Genomic DNA, 6,000 nt, shown 5'->3' with positions numbered 1-6,000 from the left:
GCTCTGTTGCCGTTTACATTTGGCAGTCAAAAACGTGGCCGGGCATTCGCCTATATCTAGAGCAGAGATAAGAGCGGACAGTTTTCTGCATTAATAGGAGTTAAATGTTGAAGACGACATTCAGCTCTGAACTCTGCAGACGGTTAAACGAAACCAGGAGCTTCTCCAGAACGGCCTGATGTCACTCTGAGATCAGCCTTCACTCGCTGAAATCATTCATCAGAGCTGAAAGACGATGACTCAAACCTTCTAAACTTGATTCCTTCCCATCATGAGAGGATGGAGTTACTGAAAACACAACTATAACAGATACAAATGTTGAAAAGGTGAAAGCAGTTTGAAACTTGGAAATACGTTTAAAAAACTTGAAGAAATTATTGAAAATGTAAAAAAATCTAAATGGAACATTTGAAAAAACAATATTGAAAACTTGAAAAAAATAATGTAAATTTGAAACTTAAAAAAGCTCAAACCTTTTTTTGGTTTTTCATTCTTTGTTTTCTGTTTTTAGCTTCAGATTTTCTAGTTTTCGCTGCTGATCTGATCCTAATTTCACATGGGGGCGGAGCTTTGAGCTGATTGGCTGCATGGGGTGACAGAGAGAACTCCTCACTACATTTTCTCCTCTTTTCTCAGACACACATGAATATTTTCACTTTTCTCTCATTTTTTATTCTCACTGTTCAAACTTTCATAGAGAAATAATTCTAGAATTAGGATGAAAACTAGGATCTGATCACCATGAAGATCTATGGAACACTGCCGAGCTGCACGTCAGATCAGATTGATTGATAAGATCACCAATCTATCCAACAGTGAGAGCGCCAAAGCTGCACGGTGACATTAGCGAGGTCAAACTGCAGTGATGCTGATGGAGCGACGCAGACGGAGACATAAACAGACAAAAGACGTCACATCATCATGGGAAACATGTCTCTGGAGCCAATCAGCTCAAAGCTCCGCCCCCATAAGGGCGGCCGTGGTGCAGTGGTAGGGTGGTCGACTCCTGATCAGAAGTGAGCGGGTTCGACTCCCGCCTTGCCCGCCCATGTGTCGAAGTGTCCTTGAGCAAGACACTGAACCCCGAACTGCCTCTGGTGGGAGGTTGGAGCCAGTGTTCAGTAGTGGAGCCACCACCAGTGTGTGAATGTGTGAATGTGTGAATGTGTGAATGGGTCTGTGACTGTGAAGCGCTTTGGGCCTCGAAGGAGGTAGGAAGTGCTATACAAGAATACGTCATTTACCATGTAAGATTAGGTTCAGTTCAGCGGCAAAAACTCAAATCTGAATTGAAACTAAAAACAGAAACTGAAAGCAAAGAATGAGAAACGGAAAAAGGAAAGTTAAGAGTTCAAATAAACATTTTTTTAACTGGTAACACTTTTAGTTTTTATTTTTTCAAATTTTCAATAATCCCTTCAAGTTTTCAACATGGATTTTTGAGTTTCTTTGCAGTTATTTTTTTTCATTTACGATGCCTGTTTTCCACATTTTCAGTCTGTTTTTTATCCACTTGAAGCTGATTCGACCTCAGACACGACTTAGCATTTCCAAACCTGTAACCAGATTAAGGAAGGAGATTGAGAGCGGCACACGGGATTCTGACGGAGCCGGAAAGCTTGTGTCTCCTCGTAATATAATGCCCATCTTGTAATACCTAAGCGAATAATTGTCTCCATTTCCAAAGCAGAAGGCGGCTCCATCGCCATTGAGAGCGGTGGGGTGCTAAGATCAGAGGGTGAGGATAAACAAGCTGCTTCCACCAGCCCATCTCACACTCCCACTTCAGATTTTAGGAGAGAGAAGAGCTTCTGGTTGAGATAATTACCCACCTAGGCGGGTAACGTGCACGCTCAGTGAGACGCCTGAGCAGAAAACAGAAGTCACAGGAAACCAGGTTATAAACCCAAACAGGTGCAGCAGGTCTGCCTCTGTAACGGAGAGAGAGAGACGTATCTCGGAGCGTTTGACGGCCTTCAGCCTGGAAACCTGCCGTCCGGACTGAACGCTGCGGTCCGACCTGGTTCTGAACGCTGCGGTCCGACCTGGTTCTGAACACTGCGGTCCGATCTGGTTCTGAACACTGCGGTCCGATCTGGTTCTGAACGCTGCGGTCCGATCTGGTTCTGAACGCTGCGGTCCGATCTGGTTCTGAGCACTTTCACTGTATTCTGTGTAAAACTGCCCTTTTTGTGACGAGCTCTCCAGTCCCAGGTATGCTAACAGAGCCGTTTGTTGAAGGACTTCATGTCCCAATTTAAACGATGACCCCCCCCCGTAAGGTATCCGGCTCCAACAAAGAGGCGGCATTCATTGCGGACGCCGCTTCAGCCGCTCTAATGGACAGCCCATCAACAAAAGATGAGAGCCATGAATATTTACCACTAAGTAAAGTTATTCCATTAATTACAGTGAGTATTCTTAACAGTCTATGTGCAGTTTTACGGCGGAGCTCATTAATGAACTCTTACACATCATTACCATTCAAGCTCGGCTCAATGGCTGTCAATAGGAGGCTGTCAGGCTGGCCTGGTGAGTTCTTTACCGCACAGCCTGAGAGCTGGAGCCACTCTTTGAATACATCAATGACATCTGCTTATTATGCTGCAGCATGAAAGTCCGTTTCAACCAAACAAACAACATTTACAAAAAATCTCAAATAAAAGAAAGAATCCATCACAGGGTCAAGGCTGGACCATCTGCTGGGACGGGTCCAGTTCAGTCTTTGCTGATTGTTTGGGTGACACATCTCAGATGAATCTGTTGGTTTTACACAGAATCAGAACCGGACACATTTAGAGAATCTTGGATGTTCAGATTTTAGAGGGAAAAAAAATCAGATTTCACATCTAGGTTCTTTGGTTATTTGGTTACACAGGCCGGACATATGATCAAATCAATTCATAAATACAAAAAAATATATTTTTATAACATAAGTTTGAGCTGTCAAGTGGTGATTCAAAGTCCTTTCTTTTTATAATGATCCTACTGACTTCAATGTTTGTTTTCTTCCTTGCATTAGGCTTTACGGTTCTTTACGGTTCTTTACGGTTCTTTACTGTTCTTTACGGTTCTTTACGGTTCTTTACGTTTCTTTACGGTTCTTTATGGTTCTTTACGATTCTTTACGTTTCTTTACGGTTCTTTACGGTTCTTTACGATTCTTTACGGTTCTTTACGGTTCTTTACGGTTCTTTACGATTCTTTACGGTTCTTTACGGTTCTTTACGGTTCTTTACGGTTCTTTACGGTTCTTTACAGTTGCGTTCACCAAGACCAGAAGTCTCTGAAAGTCGTTCGGTTTCATTTCTCCCCGACTATAACCCAGCAGGAGCCCCAAAGTCTTCTTCACCTTTGAGAAAATCAGACACGGATTTGTATTTATGCTACTAAACATAAATAAACTGTTGTTCATTTTGCATGAATAAAACACAAAATTGCCTTTTTTAACTTTTGACAGAAGTTCCTTACAAAATAATAATAATAATTATTATTATTAATAATAATAATAACTAATGAATGTATTAAGTCATTCGAAGCAGGAAAAAATGGTTTTCATAAAAATAAATGACTTTAAGGCCCTTTGACATGAAGTGTAGCAGCAGTGGGTTAAATAGACAGAAGCTTCATCTAATCGTATGAGGAAATCCATGAGCTCAGGTAAACGTGAGACGATGTTTGTTTGTTTTTGATCTCATCCTAAAATCCTCTGTGGTGCAGAAACTGCAGAGAAAAACTGCTATCAAACAAGCAGGACCTGGTGCTGCCAGTAGACTCCATTATTTAGGACATACTTCACAGATTTGTCCAGAAAACCATAAACAACTGAATCTGGTGGTTTATCCTCCACCATGACAGTTCCTGCTATAATGGAGGCCACACCAACAGATACGATATTAGCAACCATGACTACATGCTGGGGGGTGCCATAGACAGTATATGAAGAACTGGACTGATCATCCCCTCCCCCATGCTTTCCAAACAGGAAGTGGTTCCATTAAGTCCCACAGACGTCTCCAGGGACACAAACAGCTGCTACGCTGACGTTCCAACATCCAGAACACAAAAGGTTTCCAGGTTTGACAGAAGGTCCAAAGCAGCAGCAGATGGACGCTGCATTTTGGGAATCCACGTCTTAAGAGAAAGAAACCAAATACAATCAGGATGAAAACAGACTTTAGTCTTGATTTAAAGATCAACATGTACACATTTTTAAATGAGAACATTTTCAAGTTGGACTTTTAGAGAGTCAAAACTGGGACTTTGGTTCTCATTTTAACGCCAGTTGGACCAATGGGCTGATGTCCATTTTAATTTAATTACTAAAAAGTAAAAGTTCCACTTCAGAAAACACACGAGAACATCAGAGAAACTAGAAATGTTCCAACGCCACTGAAAGAAGGTCGATGGATCTGTTTGCATCCTCAACAATGAAGAACGATTATTTATATCATTTATTCTAGTTTGGTGGGCCTCATAGTTTGAGGGGCCGCATTCGGCCCCCGGGCCGTTGTTTGGCCCCCCCCCTTCCACTACAGTGATTGCTGCATTCACTCCTGATGTCAGCCATGAGTACCGACGTAACCAAGGTGTCACCAAAACTCCAGACTGATCCAAAGAGTTCTTTGGTTTTAGAATCACAACGTTTCAGATTTTGGAGTAAACAAGTTGTTGTGTATTTCATGAAGCCGCTTCATGGTGGTCAGCAGACGCACACTTTCAGCTAAAGACTAGATAGACTTCTCTGTCGTCACATTTAAACTATGTTTCTCTCAGTTGTGTGTCTTTGGTCTCTGCCACGCCCACATGAACGGGTCTCACTTGGGCCGGTGGACCTGGTGTTCCAACAGAACCAGAACATTTACAAAATCAAAGTATCTGGGGTCAGTCACAGACTGAACGGCATGCTGGGAGTATCGTGGCTGTGCCAGCTTTGGTGGTGTTCATCCTTCAGTTATAAGCAGATCGAAGATGCTTTTTAAACTGATCTGTAAAGATCCTTCAGATTACATCCCATAATAACAGAGAATCAAGTCAGCCCATCTCCTCTGAATGTTCTCCCTTTCCTCCAGACAACCTGCTCAGTCCTAAGAAGTTTTGTTAGCGTATTGAGCATGTAGTCTTAGCGCATTAAAACGCAGCTTCAGGTTATTAGAACACAAAGAACGAATGATGAGACTGAATGGAGGAAAGTCAGACGAGTGACTGGAGCAGACGACCTGCATGTAGACCTGCGTCTGCTGCTGGAGCTACACACTCTGACATATACACAAACCCACCTACACAAAAACAACTACTAACAGAACTCACACCCCCATGAGGACTCACCGTAAAAACAAAGGAGAAACTGAGAGGAAGAGAACTTACCAACAAACAGCTTTACGACTGTCCAATGATTCCGATTCTAAAAAGTTTAAACTCACTTCTGAGAGGAGGAAGCAGCTTATGGAGAGGAGGATGAACGGAGGCTGAACGAGTCGAGAAAGAGTACAAGTATGTAGTCAAAACACAACAAATGCCAGTCCTGCTCCAGATTAGACCGGCAGCAGGAGAGTCGCCCTGCTAAAACACAAACGCTAACGAGTGAAAAGAGCTGAAGAGCTCACAGAGAGACCGACTGATCCGCACGATTTCAGGAATCACTCTCTTTAAATGACTAGCAAACGTTAACCTGAACGCCGCTGAGAGTCAAAGCAGCAGAAAGTTAGAACAATGTAAATAGAAAACAGTCAGGAGAAGTCAAGAGCTGAAAACATGTGGAAAAGCTGAAAATGTTCTAAAGAATGAGGTTTACTGGTTTAAAACATTATAAGAGAATCTGAGTAAACAAAGAAAATCAAAGTCAAATCCTGAGGGCCGGATAGAATCACCCGGGGGCCGGATCCGGCCCCCGGGTGATTCTATCCGGCCCTCCAGGTCATTTTATTCTTTTGTTATTAATGACCCGATGTTATCTTGAGCTCATTTCTAACTTGTATAATTTAGACAAAATATATATTT

The 6,000-nt window shown here is 42.5% G+C and overlaps 1 protein-coding gene across 11 annotated transcripts in view; it reads right to left on the bottom strand.

Moving 5' to 3' along the window:
- The window catches only part of foxp1b (forkhead box P1b), a 179,803-nt gene that overhangs the window by 122,458 nt on the left and 51,345 nt on the right, over positions 1–6,000 (bottom strand). The window lies entirely within an intron of this gene.

This window comes from Oryzias melastigma, linkage group LG5, assembly GCF_002922805.2.
Source record: "Oryzias melastigma strain HK-1 linkage group LG5, ASM292280v2, whole genome shotgun sequence".
Taxonomy (NCBI): domain Eukaryota; kingdom Metazoa; phylum Chordata; class Actinopteri; order Beloniformes; family Adrianichthyidae; genus Oryzias; species Oryzias melastigma.
The sequence above is the reverse complement of the archived record's forward strand: the minus strand, read 5'-3'. Positions and strand labels throughout refer to the sequence as shown.